We start from the raw sequence: 17,048 nt of genomic DNA, 5'->3' as shown, positions 1-17,048 counted from the left end.
ATAGCTGTAGCTCATTTTCACCGTTGTAAAGTATTTCAGGGCCAGGCACAGTGGTTCATGCCTGTAATCCTAGCACTTTGGGAGGCCAAGGCAGGTAGATCGCTTGAGCTCAGGAGTTTGAGACCAGACTGGGCAACATGACAAAACCTGGGAAACATGGTGAAACCCTGTCTCTAAAAAAACATACAAAAATTAGCTGGGCCTGGTGGCATGCACCTGTAGTCCCAGCTACCTGGGAGGCTGAAGCAGGAGGATTGCTTGAACCTGGGAGGCTGAGGCTCCAGTGAGCTGAGATTGTGCCACTGCACTTCAGCCTGGGGGACAAAGTGAGACCCCGTCTTAAAAAAAAAAAGTCTACTCTGGGGGGTAGGTGGTCCTGTGTGTGGGGGGGTAGGTGGTCCTGTGGCGGGGGGGGATAGGTGGTCCTGTGTGTGGGGGGGTAGGTAGTCCTGCTCCATAAGGAGCAATTAAAAACCAACAAACAAAACAAAAGATTGGGCATAAGTTGGTAACTGTTTACATCTGTGTGATGGGTTCAGGGAGCCTTACTATGTATATGTTTGAAATGTGCTGTAATTTTTTAAAAATGGTATTTCATCGTATGAATAGACTTCAATTTATTTATGCATTTATCTGTTAAAGGACATCTGGATTGTTTCCAGTTTTTTACCATTACAAGAAATGCTGCTCGGGACTTCACTGAACCTGTCCCTGGTGCATAGGTATTTGAGTGCTAGCTGAATTCTCTATCCTTTTCCACTAGTCTATTTGTCTATTCTTGCAGCATTACCACCAAGGACTTAATTGCTATATCTTATTTTTTTCCTCTTTAGAAAAGACTTGGCTATTCCTGACCCTATTCTCAACCGTACAGATTTTAGAATCGGCTTGTCCATTTCTATGAGAACACTGTTTGGATTAATGGGAATTGTTCTGAACATACAGATTAATTTGGCAAGGAGAAACATCTTTGTAAAATTGAGTCTTTTCCTGCAGAATCTATGAGTCATTTGAATTAATGTTAGGGTATAACAAGGGTATTGCACATAAGATCAGTATACAAAATTCAGTTGCATATATGCAGTCCAATTCTCTATGTATCAGAAATAGGTAGCAAGACCACTTATAACAACCACCAAAATCACAAGGCACCCAGGTACTCATCTAACAAAAGACATACCAGGTTTTTATGAAGAAAAGTATGTAGTCATTGAAAGATTTATTTAGCTCTTCTTCAATGTCTAATTTTCTGATTGTTCTTATAAGTGGTAGTTTTCAAAAGTTGACAATGTACGTTGATTTTGTGCCTGGCAATGCTGCTTAGCTTTCTTATTCATGACAACAATTTGTAGATACTTTCTGGTTTTTGTATAGAGGATGGTTATTAGCTGTGAATAATAATAGTTTTGTTTTTTCCCCCTTCTTATTTTTTAAATTTATTTTTCTTGTCTTACTGGACTGATCTCTGGTAATATGTTGAATAGAAGTGTGATGGCCATCTCTGCTCCCTATTTTAGAAGTAGTTTATTAGTATTTCCTCAGGTTAAGGAAGTTTCCTTCTGTTCAGAATGTGCTCAGATATTTTGTTTTGTGTTTCAAATCGTGAATAAATGCTTAAACTTACCCAGTGTTTTTTTTTTTCTGCTTCTATTGATATAATATTCACAAAGACTTTTTTTTCTTCTTTAATTTGTTGATGAGCGGAATTACATTAGTAACATTTCTAATATTAAAGCAACCTCTGTTTCTGTATAAATCTAACTTGGTCGTGAGGAATTATATTTTTCTTTAAAAATATTGCACTATTATGTTTTCTAATGCTCTGAAATTTTTGTTAACTATGTTCATGTTTCTGATTAGCTTGTAATTTCCTTTTTCATACTTATTTTTTAATCTGCTCTCATAAAATAAATAGGAGAGTTTCTCTTTTTTTCTCTCCTCCGAGAGAGTTTGTACAGGACTGCACAGTGATCTCTTTTCTTTGAGTGTCTGGTAGAACTCATTTGCAAAACCAAATACTATTGGTGTTTTATTCATATCATGTATTTATTTTTAAAATATGGAATTCTCATGAATTTGCATGTCATACTTGCACAGGAACCATGCTAATCTTTTCTGTATGGCCCCAATTTTAGTATATGAGCTGCCAAAATGAGCCTGTCATTTTATTTATTTTTAATGGTTATAGGGCCATTCAGGTTTTCTATTTCTTCCCAAGTCAGTTTTGGCAAGTTCTGTTTACTTATTCACTTCGCCTTAGTTTTTTCTTGTTTTGGGCATAAAATTGATCATAATGTTCTTATTATCTTTTTTGATCTCTGCAACATCTACATTAATATCTCCCCGTTATTATTCATAGTCTTTACTTATGTTGTTTATTCTGTTATCTTAACAAATTTTGCCAGAACTTTTCAAAGTACTAAAGTTTGGTTTTGCTGCTCTTCTCCTTATTAAATCTTTGTCTTCTGTTTCATTAATTTCTTCCTTTGTCTCTACTGTTTCCTTTCTTTAATTATCTTTGAGTTTATTTTGTTTTCTTTTTAACTTCCTAAATTGGCTGTTTAAATCATTACATTTCAAATTTGCTTTTAAAAATATGAGCCATTAAGGCCATATATTTCCTTTTGAGTGGCGTTTTAGTGGCATCCTATAAGCTTTGATGTACAGTATTTTCATTGTCGTTTACTTTAAAATGTTTTCTAATATCCATAATTATTTTTTCTTCATCCCATGATCTATTAAAAATGTTTACAACTATGTAAGAGTTTTGTTATTATTTAATTTTGTTGTAGTCAGATAATTATTCTGTATGAAGCATATTCAAGGCCTTGAAACATGCTGATACATACTTCTTAGCCTAATACATGGTCAGCTTTTTAAATGTTCCATATGTGCTTGAGAGGAGTATGTACTCTCTAGTTGTTAGACACAGTGTTCTAAGCGTTTTGTGTTTCCCAAATATTAATTACTATTTTATCATAGCTTAATCTGTAAATTTTGATAGAGGTATATTATACATTTTCTGCTCTAACGATTATTTATCAATTTTTCTTTGTAGTTCTGTCAACTTTACATATTTTTAAAGCAGGGTTATTTGGTACATACAAATGTAAAATGTATCTTTCTGGTGAACTGAACTGTTTATCAAAATATGGTGACCATATTTATCTTTAAAGATGGTATACTTTGGCTGGGCGTGGTGGCTCATGGCTGTAATCCCAGCACTTTGGGAGGCTGAGGCGGGCGGATCTGAGGTCAGGAGATAGAGACAATCTTGGCTAACAAGGTAAAACCCTGTCTCTACTAAAAAAAAAAAAAAAAAAAAAAATTAGCCAGTTGTGGTGGCAGGTGCCATCTACTCAGGAAGCTGAGGCAGGAGAATGACATGAACTCAGGAGGCGGAGCTTACAGTGAGCCGAGATCCCACCACTGCACTCCAGGCTGGGCAACAGAGTGAGACTGTATCTCAAAAAAAAAAAAAAAAAAAGTTGGTATACTTTTGCTTATAGCTACTCAGATTTCTTTCAGTTAGTATTTGCTGGGTACATCTTTTTTTCCTTCCTATGCTTTCAAAAATTATGTTCTTAACATTTTAAGTCTCTTGTAAAAACATTTGTTTGGATTTAAAAAACCAAGCCTGACAATCTTTGTATTTTTTTAATTGGCCAATTTATTCCATTTATATTCACTGTAATTACTGATTTATTTTCATTCATTTCTTCCATCTGTTTTTCTGCTTTACATTTGTCCCATTTTTTTTCTAAATTTTCCCCCCTCTCTTTTCTTGTTTTAAGTTGATTTCTTTTTCTCATTCTCTTTCCTCCATACCATATGGAATCTCTACCTTCTGTTTTTTAAGTGATTATCCGAGGCATTTTGACATGCATATTTAGCTTTAAAAAGCCCAGTGGCAGGAGTCTCTCTCTCTCTTACTTGACTTGCCCCCCATGCTGTGCATAAGCTGGGATGAAACACCAAACTGGGATTCCCATGCTGTGTAGACTCTAGTATAGATTACTTTTAATGGTAAAATCTGCAATTACTTTTGCACCAACCTACCACTTGCAAAGATTCTAGTAGGTTTAATCTTCTTCAACCCCCTTCACGGTCCCATGGCCCCTCCTTGCCCTGAGCCAGAACACTGGAAGCTAGTGGATGCTAATGGGGTTATAGGTGTGTATAACACGGCGTCTGCTGAACAGTAAGTGTTTGTGATAAACACCTCGTTTTCACATTTCCATCCTCCATTCCCCTTCTCATGCTAACAGCACCTTGATTCTTCTTTGGAATTCGACCTTCCCCACTTTTTGTCCTTGTAGATTAGGTGGAGTTGACCTATTTCCCTTTGCCCTGGCTTCAGGGTTGGGTACGTGACAGTTGGTTTCGGGGATAGACATATGACCCAATCCAGCTGATGAAACTGAAGCCTGGAGCTTTTTGTTGGAATAGTAGGAAAGGGATATACTTTTCCACTGGGTCTGCAAAGATGTTAAGATAGAAGCTTGCACCCACTGGTGGCTCTATGGGAAGACTCCACCTGAAGAGGAAGTCAACACAGTGGAAAGCCGAGTTGAAAGTTGGAGAAAGACAAATTCCTGAGGACATTTGAGCCCTTGGGTCCAGCCACGCTTGAAGCTACTCTTAGTCTCTTCAGTTCTATGAGTCAGTTACCTATCTCCCAAACTCCATCCTCTTGTAACTGGGTTTCTGCTACTTGCAGTTAAGAGGGTTCAGACTAATCACATTCCTAAATAAATGTTATTTGAATCTGAATCTTGTGTTTTTACATGGACAGTGTTATAATATGTTCAGCCACCAGGGGACAGGACCCGGTTTCAGAGCTACTGGGCGTGGGTAGCTTTGCTCAGCCCCGCTCTGAGCCTCGATTTTCTCATCTGTGAAATGAGTTAATAATAGCAGCCTCACAAGGCTAATGTGAGGACAATGGATGATGAATGCCAGTGCCCCTTCCCATTTCCCTCCACTGCTTATCATACAAATGATCAGACAGAACCACCATCTGTATGTGTTACCCTGCTATTTCTTGCATCTGTGCCTTTGCACAGATTTTGTTATTCACACTGCTTTAAATTCCTGCATTTTCTTTTTTGCTGGTCAATTTATCCTGTGTCTTTACTTTTTTTTTTTTTTTTTTTTTTTTTTGAGACAGAGTCTTGCTTTGTCGCCCAGGCTGGAGTGCAGTGGCACGACCTCAGGTCACTGCAACCTTCACCTCCTGGGTTCAAGCAATTGTCCTCCCTCAGCCTCCTGAGTTTACAGCCTCCTGAGTTTACAGGTTTAATCCCCTCCTGGGATTACAGGTGCATGCCATCATGTCCAGCTAATTTATTTTTGTTATTTTTAGTAGAGACAGGGTTTCACCATGTTGGTCAGGCTGGTCTCAAACTGACCTCGTGATCTGTCTGCCTCTGCCTCCCAAAGTGCTGGGATTACAGGTGTGAGCCACCATGCCTGGCCAATTTCTCCTGTTTCAATACTCTGTTCAGTATCATCTCCTCTAGGCAGCTGTCTCTGAGGTCTCCCAGAATTACTGGTTCCCTCCTGGCTCCTGCAGCCCCTTTGCCGAGGCACTTATGTCCCTGGGTTAGGTGTCAGCTTACTTGTCTGTCTCCTGGACTAAACAGGAGTGTCATAAAGGCAGGCATTGGATCTTTCATCATCTACCTTGTCCAAGTTTATAGTAGGTGTTCATGTGTGTTAACGAATGAATGAGAACCCCAATAAATCTCAGTTTGGATAGTGATTCTCCTGTCTTCTGACTTCCCAATTTCACAGATGGTCAGAAGCAGTTGAGCTTCTCCCCGCCTGTTTCCAGTAGCCGGTACCCACTTTCTGGCTTCATTTCACCATCTACCTTCTCACCACCAGCCTGTAAGAGTCTTGTGGGCAGGAGCACCGGAGGGAGATAGTGAAGGAGGTTTACCACTTCAACAAACATCTGAGCAGCAACTGCGTGCTAGGAGTGAATGGGAGGAGGTGTGAGATTCGGAACCAGGAGTCCTGCATTCTGTCTGAGCCTTCCTCATCCACCGCTGCTGGGTCTCAGACAACTCCATCCATCTCTGTTCCTCAGTCCCTCTCCACATCTGTACAACAGGAGCAGTCCTGAAGAAGAGGCTGTGAAAGCCATGAGATGAGATGGGAGAAGTGGAATGTTTTGAAATTTCAGGGAATCCTTCTCTTTCTCCGCCTTTGTAAATGTTTTGTCCCTGAGGGTCCCTAAAAACTGACAGTAGCTCACGCCTGGAATCCCAGCACTTTGGGAGGCTGAGGTGGGTGGATCATGAGGCCAGGAGATCAGATCGAGACCATCCTGGCTAACACAGTGAAACTCCGTCTCTACTAAAAATACAAAAAATTAGCCGGGCGTGGTGGTGGGCGCCTGCGGTCCCAGCTACTCGGGAGGCTGAGGCAGGAGAATGGCGTGAACCCGGGAGGCAGAGCTTGCAGTGAGCCGAGATCGCGCCACTGCACTCCAGCCTGGGAGACAGAGAGAGACTCTGTCTCAAATAAAAAAAACAAAGCACAAACAAACAAACAAACAAAAACCTGACAGTAGAGGGACTGTGTGCTGAGGCTGTGGGCTGATCCTGTACTGAACAACACACGGAAACCCCAGACTGAGAGGGTCAGTTTCATCCTGGGAACTGGGTCACCAGGACGTCACTCCTTTAAGAGGAAATGGAAGTGCAGGAGGTTGGGGAGAAGAGGGGTTGGCTCCTATCCTTGGGGCCAGCCACAACCCACCTCCCGAGAGATCTTTCTTACTGCCTTAGGCTTTTGCAAAAATTGGGGGGGACCCTTTTCTCTAGACCATACCTTTTTTTGGTTGTTTTAAAATATGCCGTGGTGGAAATTTCAGGACACAAAGTCACCTGGAGACCAATCACGGTGTTCTTTTCATTCCCCCTTGTTTTCTGCCACAAATCAACATTACCCAATATGCCCAAATGCCCACACTGCAGCCCTCTGCTCATGAAAGGAATTCTTTTCTCAAGGCCTTCTCCTGGTTTTCTGGAAGTAAGCACAGAGGGTTTGCCCGCCCTCAGGGTCTGCTTTGAAGAAGTGGAGACTGAGGGGCGGTGGGAACGGCAGGGATCCCCCTTTAAGGCAGGGCTCACTTCTTCCTGCGTTAACAGGCAGCATGAGCAGGCCGCTGAGCAGGCCGGGGAGACTCCCAGCAAGAGCTTTGCAAACATCCTGGGTTTGCTTTTGCACCCAGTGAGGTGCAGTGAACCCCGTGGGACTTACTTGAGATCAACAGTTGTCAGTCACAGGCCTTAACCCCTTTTTAATATCTTCCATGATAAAGGGAAAGTGAAGGTCTGGGAGCTTTAGGCCCACAAAGGGAATTGTGATGAGGGAGCTCCTGGGACCCCTATCCCTGAACACTCCTGAGCTACAGCCTCGGACCTGACCTGGAGGCTGCCAGAGGGAGGGGTTGGCTGTGACTCTAGCAGGATCCCTGAATTTGCTGGTGAATGAATAAATGCCTGGCAAGAAGTAGCATTTACTGAGTGTTCCCGTTCTGAGGCCTGAGCTAGGTGTTTTGCATCTTTTTTCTGTTTAACTTTCTCAATGGTACGATAAAGCGAGAACAGGTGTGTGCATTTAACAGACCATGAACGTGAGGCTCCACATAAGTAAGAGCTGCCCCAGGTCACGCAGTAGCAACGCTCAAATCTGAACCCAGGGCTAGCTGACTTCAAAGCACGCTTCCCTCCCACGATGACATGCTGCTTCCTGTGGGGCGGGCTAAATGGATCAGGCAGAATGGTACAGAGGGATAATACGAGGGACACGGAGATGATCTAGGCAGGGTTGCTGGTCTCCAGCAACTCAAGGGTGAGAAAACGTTTGGGTTAATTGCTGCAGTGTAAAAACAGAACTGCCTGTGTGATAACAGGAGCCTATAAGCGAGCGTCTGCAGGTAGGTGTGCCAGTGTACGCACAGGTGTAAACTACACACAAGGGCAGGTCTGCTTGCACACAAGAGCGTGTGTGTGCTCCAGTGCCTGAGTGTGCATGGGTGTGTTGCCCGTGAGTGTGAGTGGGCGTGCACCAGCAAGACTGTGTGGCACAAAAGCCATTTCTGGCTCTGGAGTTCACGGGAGGCTACATGGAGCAGGTGGCGTTTGAGTTGGGCCTGTTGCCATGAGGGGTGTTTGGGAAGGTGGGTAAGGCTCTTCAGGCAGACAGCAGCCTGAGCTCTGGGGTATTCTCTGAGAACAGGGAATGGCCTATCTCAGCCGAAGAGGAAGAAGCATGGGGCGGAAGAAGATGAGAAGGGCAGAAGGGATTCTGTAGTCGGAGCATGAAGGTCTTGATTGAGGAATTTGTGTGTGATCTGGCAGGCACTGGGGAGCCACTGAAGGCTGTAGAGCAGGGAGAGTGTTGTGAATTGAACAATGACTGGACTCAGTCTGTGACCGGGATGGCCCTTCTTCAAATTCTATGACTGCATGGGGCGGTGAATACTCCAGTGGGGGAATGGGGAAGGGAGCTTGCCTCTCTGGCAAAGCATATTCACTCACTGCTGGGAGAGATGAGGCTGCAGGGGAGTGGGTCTGGGCAATTTTCATGGGCATCCTCTTTAAAGGTAAAACTTTAGGCAAAATGTGTGACTCAGCACGGTCTTTGAGCATGCACTGGGTGCTCAGCCTGGGATCCCCCACGCCACCAGCAGTCATGCTAGCGGGGACTTTACAGAAGAGAGGACTGGCCTTCCCTGGGGTTGAACGCCCTGACCAAAGTCACATAGCTGGTGAGCAGAGGAACCGGACTCCTGCCACCTCCACTAGGCGCAAAGCCTGGGCTGAGGCCTAAGAACTACCACTCAAGGCCACCGTCCGCTGAGCTCCTGCTGCACTGTGGCCCGTCTCTAGCATTTTCTATGTCTTAACTCAGTTCCTTCTCACTCCAACCCCATGGGGCAGGTGCTGAGATTCTCCCCGTCTTATAGAAGAGGAAGTTAAGGCACAGAGAGGTTAGAAGACCTGGCAAGGGGGTCACACAGCCAGTAGGCGGCGCTGAGTGTGTTGCAGACCCTCCGGTGGAAGAAGTGAAGGCGTGGGAGCCCTACTTCCTGCGAAGTCCCTCCCCCACCTCCCTGCCATCCACTTCCTGCTACTGACCTAGGATTGCTGGTAATAAAACCACAAGAGTATGCATGGAGGAGGCCCTTAACATCCACACTGTCGCTTAACTTTTACAACATCCACGTGATTGATATGATAGATATTTATCCTGTTCTTATCTCTAACAGATGAGGGCGTCTTGGCCCAAAGAACTTCAGTCGCTTGCCCAGGACTCACAGTGAGTGGTGGAGTCTTGCGAAGTCCAGGTCGGCCCCATGGCAAAGTGGGGAGCTCCCCGCCTTATAATGCACAAGGCCGAACTCAGAGGGGGCCCAGAGTTGGCCCACGCTGCTCCAGAATCGGGGTCACGCTCAGGTCTCCCAAGTCCTGGACTGTGTTTGCCCTGCCCAGCTGCTCGAACTTTTCAATAACTGCCACTTTCAGATGGGCTGACTTCACGCGCCCTCTCCTCAAAACCGTGAAATGTTTTTTTTCAAACTGAGGGAAACCCCCAGGCTCCTGCCCACTCATGCCAACGGCGGCTCACACACAGGCAGTTCTCAGTATCAGTCACGATCCCTCATTACATCCCAGCTCTGAGACGCAGGCGAAGTGTCACGCCCATTTTGTAGATGGGGAAACTGAGGTTCAGAGAGGCCTACTGTTTGCCCCTGGGCCTTGAGCAGTGCCTGGCAGAGCTGGGAATTGCCTGGGCCTGTTGAGTGCTGTGTCCTGCATGTAGGCCCTGAATCGCCGTGCCAGTTTCTTTGGTTTGAGACCTTTACTGGCTCTGTAGCCTCTGAATGGCTCAGGCCTTGGACCTGGGGACCTCTCAGACGGTTCCTTCTCAGCCCCTTCGAGGATTCCTCTCCCCTCTTCCCTGTCCCCTCGCCCATCCTTAAATGCTGGTGACCCCTTCTCCGTGCGGTCTATGCCCTCTGCCTTAGTCTGCCGCCCCCACAGCACTTCTAGGGCCCTCTTGCTGATGTGGCTTCGAGGAAGTAATAACCTGATGGGGCTGGCAGCAGGGAGGCTCCCCCAGCCTGTCTAGAAAACAGCGAGGCGAAGTGTGGCAAAAGGCTTCAAATACCCTCCCCTTTAGCCAGTAATTGTTCCCAGAAATTCCGTTTCTAGGCAAATAATCTGAAAGAAACAAAGTGTTCCCTGCATGAAGATGTTATCATAGAGTGAAGAAGAGACAACAGCCAGATGCAACAATAGGGAAGGGTTTTCTCGCACCTACTCCCGCGCGAGCTGGTGTACCCCTGGGGCTCACTGTGTGCTGGACACTGTTCTCCAGCCTCTATATTATTCTTTCTTTTAATCCTTGTAACAACTTTTTGAAACAGGTACTAGTAACATCCCCTTTGACAAGTGAAGAAACCGAGGCTTGGAAAGGTTAATCAGCATGCCCAAGGTCAGCCAGCTCCCTAAAGTCTGACTCCACCAGCCTCAACTGTTACCAGGGTAGCGATGGTTAGTAGTCACCATTACCAGGTAATTGTTGGGAGAGGGTCAACGTGCTGGGCAGCGTGAGATGCTTGTCAGGTGGGGCAGGCTGGGCTGGACTTTGCAATGCAGGGAGACGGCACGGCTCCTGGCCCTGGCTTGTCTGTGTCATCGGCACTGGCCCTGCCACTCAGGCAGCAATGGCAGGTGAAGGCAGACACAATTTCTTAAGTCCCAAACAGAAACGGTGGAGAGAGAGTCAATGTGCTTTAGGTTTGCAAGAGCCCCTGTGAGCCGTTCCCCACCACCCAGGGTGAAGGGGGCACCACCTGGGGAGTGGGGTGGTGGGCTGAGTTCAGTGCTAGGCTGGGCCCTGCTTCCTACTCCCAACACTCTCCTGTTGGGTCAAAACCTGGATGGCAGGGGAGCGGGAGTCACTAGAAGGCGAGTTTGGGGGAGTCTGAAAGCACAGAGGCTGTGCTTCACTTCCCATCTAGAAGCTCAGAACAAGGCTGTCTCAGAGGAAGGGGCCCCTGCAGGGGAACAGAAATAGCAGCTAGGAGGCCTCAAGCTGTACCCCAGTTCCTCCTTCCTCTCCTCCACAGGGGCTGCAGATCGTTAAAATCTCCCAGAGCCCACAGTGAGCCTCAGCACATGGCTGAGACTTGGGGACTGCCTGCTAGGGTGTCCTGGGGTGGGGACCCATAGCAGAGACAAAGGCCTGCAGGGCGATGTAGCTGGCTTTGGACAGTGCCAGGGAGAGCCCAGGAGCCGGCCAACTATGTCCACGTGGCTGCCATGGATAGAGAAGCTGACAAGACAGGTCTGGAGTGGCCCAGAGAATGCCACTGGGGCCAGACAGCCTCTGGGGACTTACACTGGGGGGATGCAGGTGGGGAGGGGAGAGAAGCCTGCAGGGACTGCGTGCCATTTCCAAAGCCACCATGTTTACTACTGGAAGTGGCTGAGCTCCCTGACCCGGAAAATTTAAGTTTTTCCATCATCTGTGAAGTGGTGGCCTATAAGGTCCCAGAGCAGAATAAAACAAAGTATCTTACACCTGGGCACGTCCAGGTGTGCGTGCCAAGCTCCACTACTGGGGCAAGGGCGCTCACTCAACTGTTCCTTCCCCAGCCCTGGGAGGGAGGCGCTGGAATGATCAGCTCCATTTTTCAGATGAAGAAGACACAGAGTTTGAGAGAGAGGAAGTCACTTGCCCCATGTCAGCCAGCCAGCCAACTGGGGAGGTCGGCCTTCAGAGCTCTGGCAACAGACCGCCGCCATGTCATAGATGGCTTCCCAGTTTGTGAGAGTGTCTCGTAAGGGACGAGTGAATGGGGGAGACAGCAGGAAACTCAGCAGCCACAAAAGGGAGAGACTTGCTGCCTGCTCAGGAACGAAGACCAGGTGGAACGAAAGCAGGGCAGAACGCGAGCGTGTGCATCCTCTTACCACCGTGATACCAAGGCCATGTCTGCACCCACACCAAGATGGGAAGGGAGCGTCGAGCTGGGACTTCAGGGACTAGGAAGGATGGCAACAGACATGGGGTTCTCTATGACTTTCCATTTTATCTTCCATTTTCACAGTAAGCTTTAAAACTCTGTGTCTCCAGATTCAGCATGAGAAGGAGAAGTTCCCTGAATCCTCTGGGCATTGGGGACAGCCCTGCCACCCACCCTGACAGTGTCCCTGGGTGACAAAGGGATGTGGTCAGTCCTCACATGAGGAGGGACTGAGTGTCCTCCATGGACCTGCGACCTCCCGTCTGTGAGGCCCTCGCTACCTTCTGCAGCTTTCTGCATGGATCAGAGACAGGAGAAGCAGGCACACTGATGGCTGTGTAGCACCACCTGCCAGTTTGGGGCAGTCGGGACCACCTCGACTTCCTATCTCCAGGCAGGGCGGGGAGGGAACGGTCCTCCTACCCCAGGAGAGCCTCAAGGGCTGTGTACGCCCTGCAATGCAGGCACACCCCCTTCCACTCTCTGAATGCTCTGCCACAAACAGCCACTGCGAGTGTAATGAACACCCCAAAACAGGGAGCCCTGTGACTCACCACTGCTGCTTCAGGGACAGGGACAGCTGCCAGAATTCTTAGCCCTCTTTTACAGATGGGGAAATTGGGACTCAAGAGGGGGATGCGATCTCTCCAAGCTCACACAGCCAATCTGTGGCAGGGAATGAGGAAGTCTGGTCTGGTCTCCTGTCCCCATGGCTGGGGCTCTCTCAGCAGTCCCGCCCTGGGCCCAGCCTGCACCCTCACCTGCCCCGACTCCCGGACCGGCAACTCAAGTCGTGACAAGGACACGCTTTACTGAATTTGAGAGACTCATTAGTATGAAAAACACGTTCCTCACCACCCTTGCCAGAAGATTCTTGACACAACACAGTTGGGGGGTTGGCATGCGCTCTCCGTTGTTAAGTATTTATATATAGTTAGTGTTGGAATGGTCCCCAGACACCGATCCAAGTCTCCCGTTTTCAGATGGGGGGCACCAGGCTTAGGGTCAGGACCCCCCTGGAACAATTCAGTAGCACAGCTGAGACATGCATCCACAGAGCCTGCCCTGAACTTTCCAGCTGCTCCTTGGCAAATGGGCCATGGGGAAAATAAATAAATAAATAAAGGCTGCCACTTACTAAGCATTTGCTGTGTGCCAGGCGCTTTGCATAAATCGGTGCTAAATCTTATCCTAGTTCTCTCAGGGAGGCATTTTTATCCCCATTTTGCAGATGAGCATGCTGAGGCTCAGAGAGGGCAAGCCACCTGCCCAAGGTCACACAGGCAGGGGCTGGAAATGGCACACATTTCTTCCCCCACGCCAGGGTTGGCAAACCATAGCCCACAGGCAAATTGAGCCCACCACCTGTTTTTGTCAAAATGGTTGAAAAATAATAGAATAACATTTTGTGACCCTGTGAAAATGATATGCAGCTCAAATTTTTGTGTTCATAAATACAGTTTTATGAGAACACAGCCATCTCCATCCATTTATGTACGGTCTGTGGCTGCTTTCACCCTACAAGGGCAGAGCTGCGGCACTGCAACAGGGATCAAATGGGCTGCACAGCCTAAAATATTTGCTATCTGGCCCTTTGCAGGAAAAGCTTTCTGACCCCTGCCTTTTGCTGGGCTGTCTCCTGAAGGGTCTGGAAAATACGCAGCCCCCATACGGCTGTGCAGGCCGTTCTCTGCACAAAGGCATCAGGTGAAGGGGGCAAGGGCCTGCCATGAGCCCTTCCTCTGCTTGCCAGGCTGTGCACCCCAGGCCGGGTCCCCTGGAGGAAGGGCCTTTTCCTCATTTGTTCACCTTTCTGTGCTTTTTTTTTTTTTTGGAGATGGAGTCTGGCTCTGTCACCCAGGCTGGAGTGCACTGCAACCTCTGCCTCCCAGGTTCAAGCGATTCTCCTGCTTCAGCCTCCCGAGCAGCTGGGATTACAGGCATGCACCACCACTCCCAGCTAATTTTTGTATTTTTAGTAGAGATGGGGTTTCACCATGTTGGCCAGGCTGGTCTCAAACTCCTGACCTTAGGTGGTCCACCGCTTCAGCCTCCCAAAGCGCCAGTATTACAGGCGTGAGCCACCACGCCCAGCCGCCATGCTCCTTCTTAAGGGTACAAACGTACTAGCAGTGGCCCTGAAGGCATGGTGCCCCTTCCCGCCCCATCTCGGTCCCTGGGAAGGTAGCACCTTCAGACCCGCTCAGAGGGAGCCAGGAGGTGTAGATCAGGGCAAAGGCAGGGCAGGTGAGGGGAAGGAGGGGTTCACAGGTAGAAGCCAGAGTCTCCAGATGGCTTCCAGTCACCATCCCCAGACCCATGTAGGAAGGTTCTCTACCTTTCAGTGACTCCTGGGGGGCCACGATTTATTCTCCTTGACTTTTGAGGCTGTAAAGGGCTTCCCACCTCCTCTCTGCTCTCCTTCCCCTGACTTCCTCTCCAGGAGTGGGAGGGGCTCTCACTCCCCAAACTCTCTGAAGAGACAGAAGAGGAAGAGGATTAACTGTGTGCTGGCGCCGTTGCTCCGCGTGGCTGCTGTGCAGAAGTGCAGGCCCTGAGAAGCTGGGCGGGCAGGGATTGGGGCCCCGGTGGCCCAGGGTGCAGCCTCGAGCTCTCCACCCAGGGCCTGCAGAGGCCACGAGCCGCCCTAAAGCCCAAACACTTGGGGAAGGAAAAATGGGCCCTTGGAGGGAAGAAAGGGAAGGACAGAAGAAACAGGGGAAGGAAAAATCACAGCAAAAAGGATGGAAGAAAGAGGCAAAGGAAAAAAAGGCGGAAAATAAAGATAGCACCGTGGCAATGTTACGCTACGTGAGGGAGCCAGGCACAGAAGAGCACCCGTTCCATGAAATGTCACACAGGCAGGTCCAGAGAGGCCGAAAGCAGACGCGTGGCCACCTCGGTGTGAAGGTGCAGGGAGTGGAGCGCAGGGAGCGTGGGGGTCAGCTCACAGGTGCAGGGCTTCTTTTGGGGGTGGTGAAATGTTCTAAAATGGATTGTGATTGTAGATGCACAACTCCATGCACATACTAGAAACCACTGAACTGTCCACTTCAAACAGGTGACTTCTATAATATGTCAAATGTAGCTTGAAAAAAACTTACAATAAAATGGAAAGAAAGAAAAAGGCAGGCAGGCAGACAGACAGGAACAAGAAAACGAAATGGATGGTGAAGAATGAAAATTCTCATTTGCTGAAATACCCGTCACATGCCAGGAATTATGCTAAATGTCTGTGCCCTTTATGCCTTTTCTGACTTTTCCAAGTAAGTCTGATGATTATCAGCATTTTACAGTAAAGAAGCTGCAGCTCAGACTGGAGAGTGACTTGCCCGAAGTCGTCAAACCAGTAAGTGGTGGGGCCATGACTCATGCCAGGCAGGCCCACCCTCCAGCAGCCCAGGAGAGCACCCCCAGCAGCTGTGAGACAGGGCTCCAGCTTCACAAGGCAGCCAGAAGGTTCCTGAGTGGCGGGGCCAGCCGGGGCCCCTGACTGTGGGGTGAGCTGCCCTGGGCGTAATGCAAAGGGCACTCATAGAGGCCGGGCAGGAACACTGAAACCATGTGCTAAAGGGAGCATTTCAGTAAAGCTGAATGTATAAGTGAACAAGCTGGGGCTCTTGAAGGGGGTGAACACATTCAGGCCCTTAAGGAAACTTATCTTCTGGGCAACAGCTCTTCTTGAGAAGTGTGTGTATCAGACACGTGGCTGCAGCCGCATCTTCTGAGATTGGATTTGGAGCAAAAGATAAAGTCAGTCTTGCTCCTCAAGCTGTGCCCCTGACTTCTGGCCAAACCAGGACATGCCGTGGCGATGCTGTGGATGCAGCCCAGGTTGTTGGGAACTCCGGATTCCAATCCTGACTCAGAAGCTTGCTGTCTATGCTATTGGCCAGAAGTCGCACCACCTTCCCGGGTTCATCTGTGCTGGAGCTGGAGAGGGGTTAGGCTGTTCCCACCCCACGGTTCTGTGATTCAGAGCTGGTGCTGGGTTCTGCCAGGAAACCTGCCCCGATGCCAGTATTTGCAGGGAGGCTTATCGTGCCATCCAAGCTAAAAACGGGAACCAGGAATCTCTGAGTTCTTATGAGGTTTCTGGAACTTCTCTCTTAGAGACGTGGTTTCCTGATCTCTACAGTGGGGGTGGGTTCACTTCTCAGGGTTCTTGGGGGCCTAGAACAAGACATTCACTCATTCATTTATTCAACCAGCAATATTCCTGGGCCTGTTCTGTGCCAGGCACAGTGCCACGTGTTAGGGTCTAGTAGTGAACAACACAGACAGGGGCCTGTCCTATGGAGCTTACGGTCTAGGGGGAGCAGACGTTAAACCAATAGGGTAAGTCAAGAGGGGGAAGAAGAGGGCCTGGGCTGAGGGGAGCCTGCGTGGGGTTAGACACCATGTGGGCTGAGGGGAGCCAGAGGGGCAGGAGAGGAGGTCGTGGCAGGGCAGGGCCTTGGAGATGGGAATAAGAATTTGCTGTTTTACTCTAAGCAATAGGAGAAGTGGAGTATAATCCAACTTATGCCTGAAAACCTCACAGAGGGAAGGAAAGCAAATTCAGGGAGCCAGTCAGGGGCCAGTTGGGATGCTGAGCTGATGGGGGGACAGAAGAAAAGCTGGAAGGAGTGGGGAGGCACCAGCTGTGACTCCAGCCCTCCAGACATCAGGAGTAGTGAAGCCACAGGCACAGGCCCAGGGAGTGTATAGGCATGAGGAAGGGCCACGCCCGGAGACCGTGATAGCCCAGGTGCTAATGAATATTATCTCCCGCCTTGGGAGATTACCATGAACAAGTGAATGGGTGGGGAAAGGGCTCAAAGAGACCTAGGCAGGGGTCCAGAAACACAGGGTTCTCCTCCCAGCCTTTCCTGAGTTTGCTTCACACCTCAGACAGGTCACTTGCCTCCCTGGTCCTCATTTTCCCCATCTGGTATGTGTAGGGCTAGCACGGAGGTGACAGTCAAAAACAGGGCCAAGTTCAAATCCAGAGAGC

At 48.5% G+C, this 17,048-nt stretch overlaps 1 protein-coding gene and 1 non-coding gene across 4 annotated transcripts in view; both read right to left on the bottom strand.

The window, feature by feature from the left end:
- The window catches only part of HRH2 (histamine receptor H2), a 53,156-nt gene that overhangs the window by 5,310 nt on the left and 30,798 nt on the right, over nucleotides 1–17,048 (bottom strand). For 2 of the 3 annotated variants that reach the window (XR_012414369.1, XR_006698960.2), the window contains one exon: nucleotides 14,391–14,526. The exons of the other annotated variant lie outside the window; for it this stretch is intronic. The gene's annotated coding sequence lies outside the window, so the exon portion shown is untranslated. The remainder of the gene's footprint in view (nucleotides 1–14,390; nucleotides 14,527–17,048) is intronic. 3 annotated transcript variants of the gene reach the window in all.
- Nucleotides 2,053–2,159, bottom strand: LOC123574225 (U6 spliceosomal RNA). Its single transcript, XR_006699116.2, has one exon. It is a non-coding gene; the product is annotated as a U6 spliceosomal RNA (small nuclear RNA).

This window comes from Macaca fascicularis, chromosome 6, assembly GCF_037993035.2.
Source record: "Macaca fascicularis isolate 582-1 chromosome 6, T2T-MFA8v1.1".
Taxonomy (NCBI): domain Eukaryota; kingdom Metazoa; phylum Chordata; class Mammalia; order Primates; family Cercopithecidae; genus Macaca; species Macaca fascicularis.
Note: the sequence above shows the minus strand (reverse complement) of the source record. Positions and strands in the feature narration are given on the sequence as shown.